This window comes from Diorhabda sublineata, chromosome 11, assembly GCF_026230105.1.
Source record: "Diorhabda sublineata isolate icDioSubl1.1 chromosome 11, icDioSubl1.1, whole genome shotgun sequence".
Classification (NCBI taxonomy): domain Eukaryota; kingdom Metazoa; phylum Arthropoda; class Insecta; order Coleoptera; family Chrysomelidae; genus Diorhabda; species Diorhabda sublineata.
In genome coordinates, this window is record NC_079484.1 from 7,779,346 (window position 1) to 7,803,016 (window position 23,671).

At 31.7% G+C, this 23,671-nt stretch overlaps 1 protein-coding gene across 13 annotated transcripts in view; it reads left to right on the top strand.

Annotated features, from left to right (window-relative positions):
* The window catches only part of LOC130450233 (disks large 1 tumor suppressor protein), a 1,338,131-nt gene that overhangs the window by 285,775 nt on the left and 1,028,685 nt on the right, over window positions 1–23,671 (top strand). For 11 of the 13 annotated variants that reach the window (XM_056788509.1, XM_056788517.1, XM_056788518.1 and 8 more), the window contains exon 1: window positions 4,245–4,689. The exons of the other annotated variants lie outside the window; for them this stretch is intronic. The gene's annotated coding sequence lies outside the window, so the exon portion shown is untranslated. Of the gene's footprint in view, window positions 1–4,244; window positions 4,690–23,671 lie in introns of those variants that run through there. 13 annotated transcript variants of the gene reach the window in all.

Below are 23,671 nucleotides of genomic sequence, written 5' to 3' on the forward strand. Positions count from 1 at the left end.
CCAATAGTTAGATTTAGATTTATTGGAAGGTAGTAACACCAAAATTAAAAACGATTTTTATCAATATTTTCATTATATAATAGCCATTTTAAGTGATTAAAGGATCCAACTTTGTGATGGAGAAATCAAGACACAGAGAACGAAATGCCAATTTAGTGATAACAGAATCGCCGAGGGAAATAATTTACGCGGGAGAAGGTTTATTGGTGAAAAAATTGGGTGTAAAACAGGTTAGTTAAATCATTACGTTTTAGTTTATCTTCAGTCTCTGAAAACGATAACTTGGTTATCGAAACGGGCGTCAGACAGTGTAATTATGAGTGTGAATTTTTCTGGTTACCCTCAGATATCTTCCATATGAATATATTGGATAAATTTTCTTGTGTAACGTTTTCTTTAGGTACATCAATTATTTCTATTCGGTTATTGCTTATATTCCGTTGTTAATTCTTTCTTTTTTGCGTATGAATATTCACAAGAGTTCTTGATATTTATTAAGTGGAAAATAACTTATATACTCTATAATAGTATATTGTTATTCAGTTTAAATCATCCTAAATAGTTAGGAAAGTCGCGAAAAAAGTTAATACGCATTGTGATGGATTGAATGCAGCGTAATTAAATAATGCTTCAGTCTTAGACCGTGCCTTATCGAAAGATCGCGTAGAACGCTCTCTTGTATCCCAAGTTGATAATAATATAACTATAACGTGAATTGGAAATTTTATTTTCCTCGCAGTTGTTTATCGAAGTATTACAAGACGACCGCGAAATATCTTTTGGATCAGTAATAATAATTGCTCTCTCAGTTGAGATTAATATAATTCAAATTAGTTGATTATAATTCATTTTTTTTTCGTTTGATCTAATTATTTAGATTATGTAATTATCTCTCAATTCAGTTCTTTAGCAACGCAGCGTTTATGCACTGGCCGCATTTGGTGTTTTTTTCTTAGATGGTGGTGTATTACATTCCCGATATTTGATTATAGAACTTCGTGGTTTTTCTTCCCCAATAAAATATCACACTTTTCAACTACAAATTCATCTTGGGGACAAGTTGAGTATGTGAAATAAGAATTTGATTTGTTGTGTTTTTCCTCGAACTTCATACACTTTTAAACTGAAAAAACAGTGGAAAACAACAACAAACTTGTTTCATTCTAGTTTGGTCTCCTGGGTTTAGGTTAGGAACAATACAATAGTTGTCATGTTTTAGTAAATGTTACAAAACATCGCTAGAAATGACCCTCTCAATCAAAAGGAAAAAAGCAGTGAATATGGACAGACACATGCTTTTGCGCCGCGCTGCCAATCTTCCCACAATTCCTGAATTCCAGTCGACCTTCTAATTTTCAATAATTAGACAAAACTTTTTTAGATTTTATGAAAATATGTTTTGGGTCGTTCTTTCTTGAAGCACAAAAATACGAAAGAAGTGAGGCTATGAGGAAATATGCGTATGTTAATTAAAAATGTGCTTCAAATATGAGATAAATTTTTGTTGATTTTCTCATTCAGATTACGTAATTATCATTACTTTCAGTTTTCAATTTTTAAAAACTCTGCAGAGCTTACACACTAGAGGCCATTAGTGGATTTTTCTTGAAATATAGCATATTATATTTCGTATATTTGATTATAGAACTTCGTGGTTTTCTTTTCTCAATAAAATATCTAATGTCTCAACTACAAATTTATCTTGAGGACAAGTTGAGTAAGTGAAATAAGAATATGATATGTAATGTTTTTCCTCGAACTTTATACACTATTAAACAGTGAAAAACCACAACAAAATTTGGTCTCTTGGATTGAGGTTGAGAACAATATAAATGTTATAAAACATCACTATTAATGACCCTTTCAATCGAAAGGAAAAAAGCTGTGAATATGGACACATTCTTTTGCGCTGCCTACAATCTTCCCACAATTCCTGTAAATGCCAGTCGACCTTCTAATTTTCAATAATTAGACAAAAATTTTAAAGATTTAATGAAAAGATGTATCCGGTCGTTCTTCCTTGGAGCACAAACTTTAAAAAAATGAAAGATTTGAGGAAATATGTTAATATATACAGTGGAATCTCTCGAACCTCGTTAAGTCGAAAAAAATTTCCTTCCGCTGAATCCCTAAATATGCGGTATCTCAAATTATTTAGACTTTGTAACTCGAACATAATGTTATTTCCCTACGAAATATTAATAATACATATTTTTATACTCTATAACTCAAATTTCAAAAAGGAGTCTTTGTAAGTAATAAAATCCAAAATGAATGTTCGAGGGGTTCGGGACATCTAATCTGTTGTTTTTCTTTTCTACACGTACAATAAATGAAACTTTCGATAATACAGAGTTTGTTCGTCAGTACTTATTTGGCTGTCAACTAACAACAACATGAGTCCAAAGCGGATGTGATGAATAGATAATTGAATTGCAAAATTTATTGAAGGATTATGAACCAAAAGATGTATTTAATGCTGACGTGACAGGCTTTTTTGTCAAGTGTTTACCTGATAAAACAATTATTTTTTAAAATGAAAAATGTCATGCTGGTAAGATCAGTAAAGAGCGATTGATAATACTGCTGGCAACAAACATGAGATGCTCTGAAAAACTCAAACCATTAGTTATAGGAAAGGCCAGAAAGCCTCGTTGTTTTTCTGGTTGTAAATCTCTACCACTAGACTATGATGCTAACAAGAAAGCTTGAATATTCATAGGATGGCTCATTAAGGTTGGGTTAGGTTAGGTTGATAGGGTGATCTCCACTTTTCAGTCGAGATCCACTCGGAGGCCTTTGCAGACTTTTCAGTCAGCACCATTTCAAGTGATTCATGTCCTTAACACCCAGCTCCGCTGCTTCTTCCAGACATTCCAATGTTTCACTCCCCATGCATTGTAGTCGTTTCGACGCCAATGCTGTGCAGTGACACATTAGGTGTCACTCGTCGGTTCTAATACCCATTTTCCTGAGCCTAGAGACTACTGTACAGTGACCGGTAATCACTGCTAAGACCCTTCGGATCGTGGCTTTTCCAAAAAAAAAAAATGGCTCATTAAAATCGACAAGAAAATAGGAGAAACGAAAAATATTACAATTCATTGACAACTGTACAGCTCACAACGTAATTCTGTCATTGAAAGCAGTGAAAGTTAAATTTTTTCCACCCAACACAACATCAAGGAGTAATGAAAAACTTCAAATCCGCTACAGAAAGGAAGTTGCTAGGAAACTTATAACAAATATGAAACAACAGTCAGCTTCAACTATTAATGTATTACTTACAATTAGGATGATAGATAAAGTTTGGAGAAATGTATCTGAAACTATATCAAATTGTTTCAAAAGCTGTGGATTTTCTATGCCACGAGAAGAAACTTCCGAAGAACCTCTTGAACCGGATATGAGTGTAGAGACTGACTGGAATAAACTTCAAAAAATAGAAGTGCAATTTGAAGATTATTTGATACGTGATAAAGAAAAAACTGATGATGACGTTAATGACAATGAAGTTAATGAAAATGACGTTGATTATACTGATCCAGCAAGTTTTGAACCACCAATAACAAATAAAGAAGCCAATCAGAACACTAAGAATTTTTGTTGAAAGATGTGATGATATCGAGGATACAATTGCTTGAGCTTGAAAAAATTGTTGAAAAATATTTAAATGAAAAAAAATAGCGAATTTTTTAGTGTACACTCTACTTTCCTAAGATGTAATTTGTTTTAATATGTAATATATATATATATATATATATATATATATATATATATATATATATATATATATGCATCTGGAAGTTGAAAAGTCGTTAACTCGAATTTCTTTGAGTTTCCCTTGACATTCGAGCTATAGAGATTCCGGTGAATATGGGATATATGCGTCAAATATGATAAAAAAGAATTTTTTTCGATAGATTTTCCAAAAAGATTTTCCAAAATAAGAAGTTAGTTACTACCTACAACGAGAGAAATAGGGGAAAATAGAATCTTTTGAGACAAAATACGTTAATACAACAATACTCAAAGATGTCTCATACATTTGAAAATCTTATTGATAATTCTTGTTACTGTTTTTTAATACAAATTTATACATTGGAAATTGCATCTATTTTTCCAGGAATACCATATCGACATTAATATCTTTTATTCTTCGTTATGTCTGTTTGGCAACTCTGCAAAAGCGTAGCGAGAGTCAAATTCGCGCCGAACATCAGATCTGAGGCATCACGACGCCCAGTTTGCGGAAAATAGCGCCGCGTGTTGCTGTGAACACGAAGCGTCTTGTTAATTTTTTCGAAAAGGAACGATCGTAGACTATTTTACCGAATTATTTCCGATATTTTTTAATAAACATTTTTTTTTTGTAAGCGCGTTTTTATAGTAGAATAAACAATATTTAAAATTAATTTAAACCGGTTGTGTTAGTGCATAATATGTAGTGTGTTATGTGCTTAAAATTAAAAAGCTGATGCAGTATACAAAATTCTAGTGCAATTATCGTATAAAAGGTGTTATATTTATAATTCGGATAATTCGTTTGAATTGAAATTTGTATGAATATTTGAAGCAAATTTAAAACAGTGAGAATTTAAAGCAAAGTGAACAATTCCGCAAATTTTGATTTCTAGATTGCTTGAAGTGTGAATAGTTGTGATTTCTCTTTTAAGAAAATTGAGAATAGTAAGTATAGTTTTATCATTTAGAATACAAGAGAAAAGTGATCTTATTCAAATTGAATAATAATAAAAAAATCGCACGAAAGACTTCATTCAAATGAAGATTTATTTCCACTTAGGCTACAACCCATTTAGCTGGATTGAGTTGAGGTGGAATGAAGGATAAATGTAGGGTACGTTTTATTTGGGAATTACAACGCCCGAAGTAGTTTTTTTAGATAAAAATTCATAGATTTGTGGTGAGAAAATGTTGGGTAGGCTGATCATGGAAACACATCAGCGCTTTACGGGGTATTTAATTATACACTAACTAACCCTTAAACATAGTTTTAAATTTTTTATACAGAAGTAGCATGAAGTGAACAACATTTTTCCAAAATTATTCCTCGACATATAATTTATAAACGTCAAATGCAACTTATTTTTTCGGGTAGCATTTTGTCTCCTAAAAATAAAAGAAGTAACCTTGTAATGATTGTGATACTGCTTACACAGGGCAGACATTTTTGTATTTAGAAAAAGACATACCAATTATATAAATTTAAAAATTTTTGAAACGGAATAAAATACAATGAAAGGAGAATTTTTAGAAATTGTTCACATATATACATTGCGTAAGCTTTTAATGATCAAAAGACTAGAATATTTTTGAATAATATTCATAGTTCTATTTTCAAAATGTTACAACTGAGGAAAAACCGTTTTTTGGGGGAAACATTGTCAATGTCAAGTAATATTTAGATAAAGATCGAAATGTCATATTTCACCTGCTTTTTGAAAGGAATTTTCCAGTACGAGACTCAAAATCAAGATAAAACGTTGTGGGAAGTAATATGTCTAGTTTTCTCACAGTTCAATTGAAAAATAGGTTATTTATCAAAATTATAGGAAGTTTTTTCGAAAAACTTTGAATTCTTCCAATAAATATCAGTTGGGAAGAATAGTGAAAATAACATAAGAAGTTTTTCCAAAAAACTCTGAAATTTTCGAATAAGTATCAGTTGGAAATAATAGTGAAAATAACATAAGAAGTTTTTCCAAAAAACTTTGAATTCTTCCAATAAATATCATTTGGGAAGAATAGTGAAAATAACATAAGAAGTTTTTCCAAAAAACTCTGAATTCTTCCAATAAATATCACTTGGGAAGAAAAGTGAAAATAACATAAGAAGTTTTTCCAAAAAACTCTGAAATTTTCGAATAAGTATCAGCTGGAAATAATAGTGAAAATAACATAAGAAGTTTTTCCAAAAAACTTTGAATTCTTCCAATAAATATCAGTTGGGAAGAATAGTGAAAATAACATAAGGAGTTTTTCCAAAAAACTCTGAATTCTTCCAATAAATATCAGTTGGAAATAATAGTGAAAATAACATAATAAGTTTTTCCAAAAAACTCTGAATTCTTCCAATAAATATCACTTGGGAAGAATAGTGAAAATAACATAAGAAGTTTTTTCAAAAAACTCTGAATTCTTCCAATAAATATCAGTTGGAAATAATAGTGAAAATAACTTGTGAGTCTTGGTCTGTTTAAGGATTCCAATATCTCCTGTCTCTAGCTACCATTTGCCAATTTATCAGGTCCAATATTATATTGTCGATCAACAATCTTGTTTGAACTTGGAATGATATTGAGAAAGCCCATTATTTATAAGTATCATCTTCCTCAATTTATGCACTTTTATCTCTTGCCAGCTCAAAATTATAACGATGGATTTATCTCTCACATTCGTGCATTGCGCCAAGATTGATACATTCTAAGATGCACAGTAGGCTTCCATTTTCAGCGTCTGAACTCACACTTAATACTGAGTGGGTGAGGGTTTGGTATATTTAGCACTTTGTTCCTTTCGACATGACCAACAATGTTTACCGTCTTTTTTTGTTAATTGAGAACCATGCTTTTAGATATTTTCATATATATTAAACCGCTTGGCCTTATTATCGTTAACAATCTATTCCTTTCTTGCTGTTGGGGCTTTAAGGTTGATATGAGTTGCTTTGAGAACAGCGTAAGTGTGGCCGATGGCGTCCAAGTCTTTTAGAAAGCATTCAGTAATGTTCTACTTGTGCCAATATCGACAAGCATCAACATCATGGTTGAGAAATAGATATGAAAAAGATAAGATACACAGAATACATCATTTTCATGAGTTCAAAGTTATTTCTAATAATGTCAATATTTTCCTTATTATTGAATTGTCAAATTATTAATTTCAACTCTTCAGCAGGAAAGATATCGCTTCTTTTGACAAGATTTTCATAATTGTTTTCGCAATTTTCACACGATTTTTTTTCCACATTGGTAGATTATCGGCTATTTAAATTTGTATCTTCCCAAGAATGTCTATTTTTGATTGCTTCCGTTGTGAAACTAATAATTTGTCTAAACACATCAGATATAAAATTAAAAAAATCCTTCTCGTTCATGTGGTTTCCTTCTGCTTACAGCATCATTATAATAGAAGTTTTTTTGTAATAAATGGTAGAAGTATGTAGTGAACGACTTAACTGAACTCTTAGTTTAGTTAAGTCTGTGTTTATTTAATTAATGAATTAAACTTTTTGGTTTTGCTTTAGTTTTATTTACACTATGTACTATCGCAATATGAATCAAAACTTTACAGTTAGTCATTTTAAACCTCCATTTCTCATGCGACTCGACTGCTGACAGCTTGTCCTTTCACGGATTATCCACCCTTGACCTTGTTGCTGTCTTTCTACATTTAAGGTCTAAACACACTACAGTTACTATCTGTTTTTTCGCTCATAATCTAATTGATAGTGTGAATTATCTGGTTTCATTCTATTGCGCTATAAAATATAAAACTTCTTGTTCATTCGACCGTCTCTCAGGTTTCGCGATTGGATAATAGATTCCCCTATGTGAAAATACCATATTAACCTATAATTTTAGTTGAAAACAAATGCATCATGTTCCGGATCACGTTGATACCATTATAATGTATTAATTAATCTCATGGACAATGTACTGATGCGAAAATATCGTTAGTTTGATTTATTATTATAGTTTAATGAAATGGACAGAAATCGAGATATAGATAACAAATATTATAGTGTTATTTTAATCCAATTATGTGAATAATATGACAATTTTATTAAAAAATATATATTATTTTGTAAATAAATAAAATATAATGTTGGTATTTGCTCAAATATATATTATAATCGAAAACATAAAGAAAACGGATACGTACAATGTGTCCCCGAATAGTTGACATGATTCTTTTAACAGATAAAAATTCTCGATCCCAAGTTATATTTTCTTATATAATTTGAGCTTTGAATAATCAAGTCAGCCTCTGAAATTTTGCCGTGGATCACCCTCAAGGACATGAAAGGAAGAAATTAAACAGGCCATGAACACAGACAATGAATTAATGAATTAATAGACCAAATGCATGTCATGTTCAACAAGATATACGACCAGAGAAAAGTACCAGAGGAATGGAAAGTAAGCATAACGATCCCCGTCTTTAAAAAAGGGGAAAAGAAAGATCCAAATAATTATAGAGGGATCAGCCTCCTAAGCACGACTTCAAAATTACTAACAAAAATTATTGCAGAAGAAATCTCAAGTAGCGGCACGAGCGAAGAACAACAGGGATTTAGACAAAATAGATCAACCATAGACGCTATATTCATCTTAAGACAGATTGCCGAAAAGACCATAGAGTACAATAAAACCGCGTTTATGTGCTTCATAGACTTAACAAAAGCATTTGACAGAGTGAGATTACATGACGTCATTGAGCTACTAAAAAAACGAGGTGTAAACCAAAGGACAATAGACATCATTCGGGACATGAACAACGGAAATAGCACATATGTAAGAGAAAACAACGAACTCTCCAGTAAAATGCCAGTATCAAAAGGGATCAGACAAGGAGATAGTCTCAGCCCAATACTCTTCAACATTATAATGGACGAAATCATAAAAGAAGTCAAAACGGCAGGCAGAGGATACAGAATGGGAAAACATGAGTTTAAGATAGTTTGCTACGCTGATGACGCGGTTGTGATATCTGAAGATGAGGATAATCTGCAAAAACTGCTACACAGATTTGAAACAGTTGCAGGAGAATTCAATATGATCATATCGAAACAAAAGACACAATCCTTGACAATAGCGAGAGAACCAAGTAGATGCAAACTGGCAATTTATAATAAAAGTGTAGATCAGGTTATGTCTTTTAAATATTTAGGGGTTAACATCACGAGCAATAGGAACTTGAAACAAGAAGTCAAAACGCAAACAACAGCAGCATCTAGGATATCAGGATTCCTTCGAACCGTGATATGGAGGAATAAATTTTTAAGTATCGAAAGCAAAACACGGATATATAAAACTTGTGTCAGACCAGTAATGACATACGCCATAGAAACGAGGACGGAGACTGCAACTACTAAACGGATTCTTAGAATAACCGAGATGAAGACATTACGCTCAATCACAGGGAAAACACTAAGAGACAGAATAAGGAGCAATGAAATCAGAAGAATGTGTGACGTTCTGGATATAGTGAAATGGGCCAGAACTAGAAGAAGAGCATGGAGAGATCATGTCAATAGAATGAACAACGATCGACTGGCGAAAATCGCAAAGGAAGAGAGACCCAATACAAGTAGACCGCCTGGAAGACTACCAAAGCGCTGGTATGAGAGCTGGTCCTCGCAGTCACAACTTAGGCTGTCTCTTTGAAAACACAAGACACAGTCTTAAAATAAGAAGAAGAAGAAGAAGAAGAAGAAGAAGAAGAAGAAGAAGAAGAGAAGAGATGAACACAGACAGACAGAACTATCCAGGAAAACCAGTGGATAAATAGAAAAGTGTAGCGTACGAAATGCGGGATGCGCCAAAGGAAGCTGTAAAAAAAATTCAAATTTTGCCTATTACTACTGCCTCAAGACTAGATTGTGATAATTATATACAAGTTAAGAGCCTCAATAAATTTTATGTCCACTAATCATTTGCAGAGAAAACTTCCATAATAGAAAACAAAGTTCCCTGTTTTTTACTATTATTCAGAATGTATTATTTACAAACCATTTGTTTTACCTCTCCTCTACAACATTTTCTTACTCATTCTCTCAAACCATCTTCCACCAAACTGATTATTTAACCAATCAGTAATTCTCTGTGTAGAATGAACAGAGTAGCTGCAACTACAAAATGAGTCTGTCGAATATTTGAGAAGTTTCTGAATAAATCTTTACAGAATTTGTAAATAGGTGTATCGAGAACTAATAAGAATTAAGTACCCTAAAAAGCTGATATAGAAGTTTTTTATTGAGAGCTGTAGGAGTAAATCTTAGCTTTGTACTCATTTTAAAACTATAAGTTGAGCTGTAGAAAGCGGTTTGATTTTTCAAAGGTCACACATTTGATCTAAGGTGATTATATTCTTTGTTTCTACCACTATGATAAACTAGTTTGAATACTCATATAAATGAAACTGTTTTCGTTTTTGATTGAATGAGGAGGGAAAAAAATTGTGTTACAAAAATAATATTTTTCTCGTTTATAAACAATCAAAGGTAAAAATACATGAATTTTGATTAATGGACAATCGATGATCGTGTTATTAAGATAGCAAAAATCGGTTTTTCAGTCATAAGGTTATGATCACAATCTTTAATGATTACTGATTACATAGAACAATTACTATCTAATGTTATGCTGAGTTACTCATACGTTTTGCTGCTAAACTTGAAAAAACTACTTATATTTGTTAAAGAAAAGAGTTTTATCATGATAATGCGTTCTCTATTTTGGCAGAAAAATTAACCAATCGGTATTATGATTTATTGTTATTGCCTTGATAACTTTCTGTTTCCAAAGTTGAAAGAATGTTTAGGTCGGCAGTGATTTTAGACAAATAGTGATATGATGACAGAGGAAAACTTCTATTTTCCTTTGTTTCATTTGATTTTTTTGGTTGTTTAACAAAAATTTAAAACTTGTTTAGTCTGTTAAGGTATACGCATACATTTAGGTGATAGCTAAAACTGCCGTTTTTAAACATGACCAGAAACTCGTCATGAAATCTGTCTTTAGCGAAAAAGAGGATATTTAAAGAATGTAAAGAGATGAAAACAATAAAAAAATTTCAAGTTCAGTACTGTTTATTTCAGCCTATACCGTATTCAAAGGTGTTTTCTTTATGATACAGTACTTGCTTTTAACAGAAAAAGTCACTCAAATAACGACATCTCAAGAAAATTAGTAAAACTATACGTTTTTTTCGAATATTCAAAGCTTTCTAATTTTTTGAATTGAAATACAAAAATTTTTGGAAATAGTATTGATCATATTGTTCTTAATAAGAGTAAAGAGCGGGTACCTTATTAAATCTCATCTAATTGTCTAAAGATGTCGCGAAAAGTTTTACTATTTAGCTGTATTCTGTTATCTCTTATCACATTACTGTATATCTTCTACAAGCTGCAAGATAGACATTTCCTCTCGCAATATCAGCATACGTCAGCTTTCATGCTTCGAACATGAAAAAAAAAATGATTTTCTCTCAAATTGGTTGGAAATTCTTACGTAGAAACCGAAAACAGAATAAATAGTTTTATATAAACATTACACATAATTAGCTTCGTTTTTTTTGTACCACCACCTTTTCCTTTAAAACGCCCTCGTATATATTGATATGAAATCTGTAAATCTGAATTTCACTTGAATTTATTTTCGAGATATGATACTCCAACACTAGTGTTAGAATTTGCTAGTATGAATACATTAGTAACTCAAAAATTTTAAGAATATTTTTATATACAGATCAGGATTTTCTAATTTTTAAAAATTCATTTAGGGATGTTTTTTGGAAAGAAGATGGTACCAGATGGTGTTCTGATATCAGAAATAATTGTAGTTTTCAATGAAAAATATGAAATAGGTTATCGATTCATTTTCGGTGGTTAAAAGTCTCTCGGAACCTCTATGAAAATGGTTTTTTTAATATTATAATTCAATACGTATAGAAAATTGTGTCAATTAATTAGTGAAGATTCACTTCAAGTCATGCTGATCATTTAGCTTTCGCAATATATCATAAAACTATTCGAAAGGAGATGTATCTAATTCATAAAATGATTTTTCCCCAGCAGTGCTGTACAAGTATATAATCCATCTATAAAATAATTTGATTCTGATTAACGTTTAATACATAAGTTATAAGCCCCGAAGCTCTTCAAGTTGGATGAGAAACTTCATAATGTCGAGTCCGTTCTGATATGCCATTCGAAGAGATTGTATATGTTATTTCCATTAAAGCTTATCAAAAATTATTGCGAAAAATTAATATATTGAATCCATTGTTATTTGAATACAATTTTTACCTTGGAAAATTGCATAACTTCTAGAATTCTAATTCTGTTGAATTAGATCCATCAGTTTTATATAACGTACCGTATAAATGATTGAATTATTATTTTTTCCTCTAAAAAGCAAATAAGTGATAAATTTGTATCAGATCATAGATTGTGATGAAAATTTCGTTTTTTGAAGATTTTCTTCAGATAAATAATAAACACAATCATATGCTTTTTTGATATCAAGATAAATTAAGTTATCTAAGATGAATGATCTAACGGAAACCGCTCTGCTGAACCGTAATGTAAACTATATTTATATATAAAAATTAGGGAAACACCTAATAATTCATACGTAGTTTAAATAAATGATTCTGTATGATTGAGAAGAAAATAATCACAGATGAAAGAGATATTGACTGCTAAGGCTCTAAAGTTCAATGGATAATAATTTGAATATGTCACTACTCATTGCCGTAATTACACATTTAGTTGATATGCTAATAGGGGTAGGGAAACCCATTTTCTATCAATTACCATATATAATAAATATCCGGCTTTATTCATTAATTAATAGTAATAGGATTAGGATGAATTAATTTGTTTCATGTTGAAAATGTCCGAAACTCTTTACTTGGTAGGTTATCAGGCGAAACCTAATATTGGTTATCTTCATTTCTGAATTATTATAATATCAAAAAGATGAATCTGAGCAGCATTATCATTCGTTGAAATGTATGTGTTCAAAAAAGTCAGCGACATTAAATAACTTTAATCCCAAGCAAATGGATGTACTTCCTATAGAAGCGAATTTTTTGCATTATTGATGCTAATTCTAAGTAACTTCGAACGAAATGTATAGTTTAATAATGGTATATGCAAGATGTTGTTTTACGATTTTTTAAACAAAAATGGTATTATCAGCGTATCAGCGTTTTTGGGATTTGGGGAAGGAAATGCGAAGTAAAAATTCAAAAGGTACTCTCGGTAAGAACTGCCACAAATTTGGAGCACATGTTTCCGAAGAAAGATCCTCATCTTTATGAGGACAGAAACCTACTACCTGTAGTCTAACAGCTTTAGGAAAATGATTATAACGAGTGATATATCAAGAATATTTTTCCACTGAACTATATTTTCGGAAGAAGTTCCGTTTTATCTCAAGGGAGTAGTTTCTGAAGTAAATCCGCACTGGATATGTGAATCTTTCACGCAGCGTCTTAATAAAATAGCAATATCATTAACAATAGGGCGATGAATTGGGTGATAATGTAGAAGATCTATGGAATAAAATAAGCGTGGAATCGAATAATATATTAACTGAGACTATTCAGAAATATGTAATTGTGTCCTACCAACGTCTGTGTGCCTTCCAAGTAGAGGATGGAGGACATTGTGAACTTCTCGATAGAACTAAGAGATTATTTGTCACTATTTTGCTTCTAAAATGATGTTTTTTCATCTCAATGATATATGAGAAAAAAGGATATGATGAGATTCTATTTTCAATGGCCCTGTACAAGACATACCTCTCCATTAAAAAAATTAGGTTAGGTTATAGCTAGGGGATGTAGCTGTACTTAAAAAGGTTAAGAGGTAAGAAAATTCACGAAGATATGCTTAATACCCTTGGCGATCAATGTCCTTCGTATGCGACCGTGAAAAATTGGATTGAAAGTTTCCAAAGAGTTAAATTTTCCATTGAAGATGATGACCGATCGGAAAGGTCAGTTTCTGTGTCAGTCCCCAAAAATATCGATGCAGTTCATGACATGATTTTATCAGACCGTCGAATTGGGCTAAAACGGATATCTGAAGCACTGAATATTTCATACCAACGTGCGTTCATCATATAGTTCACGTCAATTTGGACACGAGAAAAATTGCTGCAAAATAGATCCCCAAATGTTTGAATGTTGATCAAAAGCGTACAAGAATAGAAGCATCGCGTTTGATCTGTACTCGATTTGAAAACGATGTAAACTTCTTAAACTGAATTTTTACTATGTATGAGACTTGGGTATATTTCTACGATTCAGAAACAAAGCAACAATTGATGGAATGGCGACACTCTAGTTCTCCAAGACCTAAGAATTTTCATGTCCAAAAATCTGCTGGAAAAGTACTTGCTACAATTTTTTGGGATTGCCATGGAGTAATCATGATTAATTATTCGGATAATGGTGAAACAATGACTAGAGATTACTATTCGACATTACTGACCACTCTACGGGAATAATTAAAAAGAAAAGACGCGGAAAGCTGTCCAAAGGCGTTTTGCTTTTGCACACAAATCTCATGTTGCCATGCAATAAATTCGTGATTTAGGGTTTGAATTACTAGAACACCCCCCTTATTCACCAGATTTGGCACCCTCTCACCAGCACCTCTTTCCTCAGTTGAAAAAAAGTTAAAAGGTCGTGAATTTTCTTTCAACGGGGAGGTAATTAAAGCTGCGGAGGTCTGGTTTGCAGAGCAAGAAGAAACATTTTTTTTGAAAGGTCTAGAGACGTTGCAGATTCGCTTTAATAAATGTATCTAATTAAGAGGAGAATATGTTGAGTAATAAAATATTTTGACATTGAAATTTTGTTTGGTTTCATAGTAGTCTAAAAATTTTTCAATATATCCTAGTATACACTCAGTATTTGTTTCACATTAAGATCTAATGTTGGTTGGTTGGTTAATGTTGGTTGGAGCCAAGGATTCACTGATTGTTTGAATTCTTTCAGTGTTGCACTCCATATGTTTTGCCACCTACTTAACACTTTAGATTTAATTTAGCATTTCATGTCTATTTGGATAGAGTTCTGTTTGCTTGTTGCTGATGGGGCTAGCTAGTCTACTTCCTCATTTTCTTTTATACCAGATTTTATACCGGAATATGATGGTACATACATAAATTCACCGGTAGTATCTTTCGAAAGTTCGAAATTTCTGCTTTAATCGGTAAGGCGATTGGATTTTTTAGTATATAGGTGTTGTATAGAGATGTGAGTTAAGTGAAACTGTTAATATTAGAGATAGGTATTTTTTTATTCTTTACGTAATATGAATTAGTACTTTGAGTATTGCATATAATTCTGCAGAATATGTAGAAGTGACAGATTTGAAATTGAATTTTAAAGATGTATTCGGGACGAGGACGGCTGGTCCTATTGCGTCTGAAGATTTGAAAGCGTAAGTTAATATAATATAGTGGTTGTGTTAGTTTTTTATTTATTCTAAAAAAGATTTTTTGGTTGAGTGGATTTTTTCTGACATATTAAGTGGTACTAATATTGTTTATGGTAACCGGTACTCATGGACCTACAATAAAAATGTTTTTGAGTCTGCCCGATCGCACATTAAATACTTTAGCACATTAAATACTTTAGCACATTAAATACTTTAGCACATTAATTAACGTTTTCCAATTGCCTTAAGACGGCTATAATTATACCTTTGCATAAAAATCAAGCATCGAATTATCACCCAATTGCACTCCTTTCCACGTTATCAAAGATCGACGTTTCTCCAATTTCAGAAAGATAGTTTCACGGCTATCCACTTAGAAACGTGGAGCACGGCCTTTATTTACCTACTCCATTTCACAATTAGTTACGGGCTCAATATTTTCAACGCAAAAAAATGCACAATCACTTGCCAATTGAAATCAAATCGATATCATCTTTTTCCGCTTTCCGCAACAATTTGAGGGCATATTTAATGGAAAGTGCCTTCTACTCTATAAAGACTTCTAGTCTAATAAAAATATTTAATTCCGGACATGCTGCATACTGGTTTAATTTTACTATGGACTAATTATTACCTATTACTTTTACCTATAATGTTGTTATTCATTGGTTTTCTTCTGCGTATTGAAATTTTATTTTATTTGTATCTTCTTTAGTTATTTGTATGTTTGTTTTTTTAGGTTTTACAAGTTTTTTTCTATGAATTGTAACAATTTTTTGACAATAAAACATTTCTCTCTCTCTCTCTTTTCCTCTAACCAAACAGGGTGGAAGTTTTTTTATGTTACTGATAATAATCATTATGAACTATGTGAAGAGAGTAGTTTTGAATCCACAATTTGTGAATATTGTTTATTTCATTTAGTAATTATATTGGGTATCGTGTTTACATATGTAAATTTTTTGGTCGATTTATTTTTCGAATGAAATGAATGAATGAAAATTACAAAATATTTACTTTTTTTGCTCAATTTAACGAAAATAACAACGTTAAGTCAACAGTGTTCAGAGTTTAATGAAGTTAGCTGTTGCAAACATGAAATACAAATATGTAAAAAGATGCGGTTTCCAAGCAAACCAATGTGAACTTTTGTGTTCGTTAAATTTACTGAACAAATCCGTGCTGGATATTTCATTACGACCGTGAATGAAACATTGTGAGTTTAATTTATAATTAAAGCTACTACCCAAACTTGATATTTCTATTTCTACAAAAAAAATTAATTTGGCAGAACTTGATATACTTACTATAGTTTAAATGATAATCCATTCAATACTAATTCACAAACATATCAGAAAGTGATATTATTTAAATTAATTCCCAAAGTCATTTGATAAACAGTTGGTATAGGAGTTAATTAAAATTTTTGGAATTTTCACAAAACCATATTGTTGGAGAGAATTTGGGATGACAATAATAATTTTTTGTCAAGCTCTCTCTAGTTGTGGGGATAATTAGCCATTCAAATATGCTTTAATACATAATATATTGCCCAATAATATGATTTCCAAGTAGCATTCACGAGTAGATTTCTTCTTGTGAAATTTGGGTATAACACTTTCTAAAACTATTTCTTTTCAAATATTCTAAATAATAGATGCCATCTTTCTCTTCAAAATAAGTGTCTACCTATGCTATATTGTCCTTATCTCTCCTGTAAACGAACTTTTGAGATAAGGAAACAGAAAAGTGTTGCACCGGGTCAGATCTGGTGGTCAACCAATTCGAAGTGCAATTCCAGAATTTTAGCCATGGCAAACATCGAAGTGTGTGGAGGTACGTTAACCTGATGGAAAAGCACTTTCCTTTTCATTAAATGTTTTTTTACCATTTCTCTTTTCATTTTATCATCTTACTAAGCAATGATGGCAAGTGCATTCTTTTGATATTTCGCTGGTTGTTGCAGCATTGTGCCGCCTTACAAGCTCATATGGTTACGTTTGAATTCATCTTCCAAAAATTTTATGGTCATAAATAATGGTTCACTGTATCCGTATTCAGGGTCACACTCCTCTTTAGATTACGTAGGCGTATTGGTTTTCAAAAACAAACATTTAATGACAGCAGCTCGATATTGAATTTATTCCATTTTCTGGGAATATACTCAACGCAACTAATTTTGTTGCTGCGTATAAATAAGTTGATAAACGTTTTATTTTATTTTCAATTGATGAACAAGCTAAAACTGAAATTACAAAGTTTTACTATTTTGCAGAGGTCTATGGGAGGCAACCGTGAAGTCTTTCAAATCATATCTTGAGAAAGTTATCAATAATTGAGTGTTTAATTTCGAAAATTTCATTATTCTTGCTTGTCAAATAGAAGCCTGTTTAAATTCACATCCTCTAACATCCCTTTTCTTAGATCCTTCAGACATTCAATCCAGACCATCCTCTGATATTAGCTCCTGCGAAAACAAACGAATCGTTTGAATAAGTTACTCAAACATTGCATCATTTCTGGACTAGGTGGTCAACTAGTAGGATGAATTACTTCCACTTCAATGAAGTACAAGCCGCACCAGTAAACTTTTTCCGAATTGAGACGGTCCATAAACAAAATTTGTGTTTTACCAGTGGAATTTTAGTTGGTTGAAAAGCAGTTGTTTCAACGCGGCCCATATGTTATGAAAACGTACCATTCAACAGAAAACGCACACATTCTGGCAAAGTCGAGGTTAAGGGTATTACCATTCGATCACATAATCTAGTCTATCTTTTTTTATCGACAACAAGAGACAGCATTTTCATTTTATATCAGTTCAGTTGTAATGAGATGTTGACAGAATAAAGACTTTGTTAAATTTGAACATCATTTCAAGAAAAAAACACATAGTACTTGTTCCCCACTGATATATTGATAAGTGCTTACATCTCCAGGTTAAGGTCGGACAATTTTAAGTCAACCTTTGTATACTACAGAGTTGATCGAAAGAATGTTAGGACAAAAGATAGTACTACGAGATCGTACGATTTGAAGGGATTTTTGACGAAGGCACACGCGATAGTGCGAGACAAATAGTCTTCACTTCCAGTCATATCTCTGTACGAAACTAAAAAATAAAAACAAACAACAATTTGTTGCAAAGGATACTCTAAGAATAGGTGTTCAATGCGTCATCTTGGTTTGTAGTAAGAAATAGAATTACAGTCAATTTATTATAAAAACTACACGCGAGTTATTTTTTTGATGATTAAAATGTACTCGTATTTATGCTTTTTGTAATATACAGAGTGAGTTTTATGTATGAAACGCCTCAATTATCTCGGAAACGGCTTGTACGATTTTTACAAATTTTTGTCCGCGAGGGTCTTGTGATAAAGCCGATATTATGGTGGTATTACATTGCTGTGAAATATTTCCCCTTTCCGGAAAAATAATGAACTTTAATATTACCCTATATATTTTATATTTTCAGAAATTTTGATTATTTATAGCTATATTTACTGTATCTCCACCAAACTTACAATTATTAATGTACATTTAGATGGCTACGATTGAAGAAACTCTTGATTTGAATATTGAGATAATACACATACACAAAACCCACTTTGTATATTAAAATTGTATTAATTCTTTTCTTTAGTGTTTGATTTCGACTACTGTAGTTGTAGTTAATGATTCTAACTGAATTGTTTTCAAGTTTTTAAAAATGTTATTTATTATAAAAGAAATATTTCTTAGTAATCGTTATCATTGGTAACTAAGTTGGAATTTCTGGATCCTTTGGTGATACTCATACTGAATACACCTGGGTCATCTTTTAATGATTCACGTCCCCAGCAAAAAAGAATTTTAATTGACGAATATGATGGAAACAAGTCAGTGTAACTGCTTCTATTCTGTGTTTGATTTGTGGTGAAGCTTATTTATTTGTCAGTGACGGTGCATAAAAATTTTTGCGATTGAATTCTATTCATGATCATGCATCGCAATAAATACTTTCAAGTTTAGAACTAAAAGTCCAGCAGAGTATTGAGTCAACAAATAAAAATCTGTAAGGTAAATAATATACTGCAAGCTTCTTAGAGGGTGGATGATGATAAGTATTGACGGTGAAGGATCTATGGTTAACTAATTGCAAATACTGGAGGTTTTATGTCTGTCACAATATGAGTTTATTCTTCTTATTTTCACGTTTCAATAATTATTTAAGAAAATTATTGACTGGTTATTTGTTTGGATTTAAATAAGATTTGTCCAATGCTGTATCAATCAATTTATTCAGTAATGGAATGTTAAATAGAAAGTCGAAATACCTACTAAGTGAAATGGTAAATTACACTGATCTTCATTAGATTCCCGCCGTTGGCGGTTCAATGTGTATAATCATATTAAGGGTTTTTAATTGGTATAAGTTTTCAATTTTATTATATCCAGCATTGTAAATGGATTGATCCACTTTTAATTCTTTTACAAAACCACTGAGCTATTTACTTATCTGTTGAAATTCATCAGGATTTATGCAAATCTCTTTTGAAGTTTCCAGTGAGATTAATGAAAAACCTGCCGATGGTGTTTAAACTTGCAAGTAGAAGTGAATTAAAGAATTTTCCACTCAGAATCTCATGGGAAATCTCGCAGAGAATTTTCATATACTCACATTAACTCTCCAAATATAAATGGAGAGGTTGTGTATTTGGCCAAACTGATTTTAAAGTTTTTTATTCTCTCAATTTCCGACTTTTTTTTAATATTGATCCCTAGATATTTCAAACAGTTATTTGAGTGAATATATAGAAACGTCTAATTTTATCGTAACATCTACCAAAGAAAATCTGGAAAATATATACTTACATCTATTTTGAAATTTCCATTCAAAGACTATAAACGTTTTTCATTTACTGAATTACGAATTTCAACTGAAACTTTTGAAATATTTTTTATTTCTTTTATTAATTTTATTAATTTTAACGGATTCTATTGCTAAATTCATTATAGTTTTCATTTCACTACAGTAATGCATGTTGATAAAGGTTAGTTCATATGCCAATGAAGCTTTTATTACCAATTTTGTGCCTTGATACTACCTTCAGCATTAAACTCTTCAATTCTTTAATTTTACGAAATGTCGTTTCCTAGAGTCCACTGGTTTGGGAGGCAAATACTTTTTCAACGCTATCAACTAAAATATTTAGATCAGAAAATTCGCATCTAATATGTTCGGCTACTCTATTGTATTACGTCGTTGAGTAGCTTTAACCATGTAAGGGGTGGTAGAAGTTTTCCAGCAGAAATTACAATAAGTAAAAAAACACCAGCTTTTACACTCGGCTTCGCTCACATGGAATCCATTAAATAAGTATCAGAAATCATTATAAATAGAAAAGAACGAACTCTGTAGCTATATTAGAACCTGAGATATAGATCTATTACAAAAATGCATAACTTCACATTGAATGTACGCGCTTAGCTCCTCTCCAACTCCACCGATTTAAGTGTTCAAAAACTCAAAAGAAAGAAGGTGTTTTAGCGAGTATTCTCAAATCAAAACGAAGTCTCTGTCTTGAATATTACCTGAGATATTGAGGGTAGAACGTGTGTATGTAAAAAACTCCCATAAGTAATGTACAGGGGAAATCGCATTTGAGTATAACTTGAGAATGGTGAAAATTAGATGATATCCGATGGTTGATGGCTGATCTGTGCATCAATACCTTTCATTAAAAAAAAAAAAATTAAGCAAATCGGTTGGGTAGAACGCCTGAACGGACTCGGAATGGAAATCATCAATCTTTTTAACATATAAGATTTATAAGCGTAAACAGTTTACTGCAACAACTTTTTGTGATTTTTCTAAGGCTTTCAATTGTGTTAATCATAATATTTTAATTAACAAATTGCAGTACTACGACTTCAGGGGAACACCTCTCGCATGGTTTGAGTCGTACCTTACCAACAGAAGTCTTTCTTATTAAATATCACCACTATTGATGTCGTGGAATCTGTATAATTCTTAGTGCTTGTTGTGTTCAATTTCCTGAAATGGGAGCTGCATATTATCTAAAAAATTAAGGTCCCCCTGCTTTGCGCTAAGATCAGTTTCCAAAGAACTGAACTTATCCACCTCCTTAACAGTCTATTATGCCCTTATTGAGTCGCATCTTCGATATGCCCTACCTTTGTGGGGTACGTGTGGTGTGACTCAATTTGTGTGAATCTACAAAAGAGAGCTGTTAGATATTTACTCGGACTAAACGCAAGGCTCACTGCAGGGATTTCTTTAAAAGATTAAAAATTCTGAGTCTTTCTTTTCTTTCTTTCTGGATGTATATCGACATTTTATTGTATTTGTATCATTATTCAGTTATTGTTATGTTTGTTTCTCAGTTTTTGTCTACAAATTTTTTGACAATAAAGAATTGCTTTCTCTAAAACATTCATAAACAAATCTTAAAATACTTAAATAGTCCAGTTTCTCTGTTGATATGCTATTGAATAAGATTCACTAAGTTTATCTTCCTGTATAGATCTCAACAAAAAATTAAGATCATAACCCCCACATGAATCGGTAGTTTCGTCGACAAAAAATGTATTGATTCTCTTCGATCTTCAAGATCGCTTTTAGAGTATAACTTTAAATATGATATGATAAATTTTTTCAAAAAAAGAACAGAATTTTTTAGTTTGTTAGTGGTATGTTTGACAAATCATCGCCTTACGTGAATCAGCATTGTTCATCAGATGAAGTGATGAATGACGGTCTACCGTCTAAGGGTGGTTAAATTTTTTTCGAATCATTCATCTTCTTGCATTGTGTCTTGTATCTGTCTAAATTTTGAATATTCGAGAACCAACAAAATATTCGTAAATGCTAAAACCGAAGGAGGAAAACAATCTTGGAAAACTTACCATTCTAGAAGAGGTATCACAGCATATTTTTCCATTGATGTAGACAAGCTCAGGATAGCTTCTGATCGAGGAATGAACCAGGATCAGATTGTTATTCTGTATTTTGCTCTTCTCGGAAACCAAAATACTTTTACTGAAAAATTAAACGTTCTCCTTGATTTATTAACGGTCATTGATAAAGTGGTAAAGTAATAAATTAATTGTGGAATAATATTGCAGCCCTCAATCCCCCACCGCATCGATTGAGGAAATAGTTGGAAATCCCTATCTGGAATATTTTACTCGGTAAAGCTGGAAACTATACCATATTAAGTCGCATTAGAATAATCACATTTTCTGAAGAAGTGAATAATTCAGAGAAACAGAGATAGTGCAAGAGAGGAATGCTTTATTGTCAAAAAATTGTCACAATTTGTAGACAAAAGCTTGTGAAAACTAAAAATACAAACATAAAAATAACTAAATAAAGATACAAATAAAGTAAAATTCCAATATAAACTTTATTAAAGAAAGAGAATATAGTATCATTTGTGCATTTGTTACTTAAAAGCCCAAATTGATGGGTTCTGAGTATTTTATATTTAAACAAAAATGATAAAAGCCTCTTTTTGACCATTTTTTTTTATCTCAGATAACATGGGAAGGAGTGAATTTGAGTGATAAATCAATGCTTGATTTTTATCTCCTCCTTTATGCAAAGTTATAATTATAGCCGTTTAAAGGCAATTGGGAAAAGTGCCATTTTGGAAAAAATTGTTAGTTGAAGTGGTTAGGTGCTTCAATGTGCAATAGGGCTGCCAGTCTATCAGTTTCAATGACTATTTATTTTTGATATCATTAATTGTACTGTAAAGCTCTGCTAAAACTACGAGCATAAAGAAAAAACTATCTAAGTTAGCATTAGCATCAGGGAGATATGAAAGCTGATCATTAGAAGGAGTTATAGAATTTGATCAATTATATTGAGGTGAAATAGAGATTATGATTGTTGAAGAAGCCTTATTTCTTACATCATTCACAATCGATCATGCTTCTTCAGAAACATTGGCGAGTCTCCTATCATAATAAATATCTTTGGCAGCTTTTATAATATAATGATATAATTGACAAATTAGACGAATTTTTAATTATGATGATTAATATGTTCTAAATCTATTTTGTATCAAAGCTGTTGATCAGCATGATACTGTTATATTTTTACAAAAATTATCAGTTCTACTTTCTATCAAACTCCTGAAGAAGAATTCGTCAAATTCGGGTTGTTGTTTAAAATTTAAATGTTTAAAAGCTTCAATAATTACACTAATCGAGTAAGTAGTGTTAGAAATGCCAAAACACATGATTCCAGTAAGAGTAATCCACGTCAAGTATATTCGTATTATGCAAAGTTATGTAAATCTGGCTTTGTTTCCATTATTAGATATGTTGTATGGCTCATGGGGTGAATGTTTGGTTAGAAGGATTAGTAGGATGTTAATGTTAGTGATATTTACACATTCAACTTAATGAGCTATGTAGTATATGGAAGCGTAGTAACAATGTTCAATTAGCGTA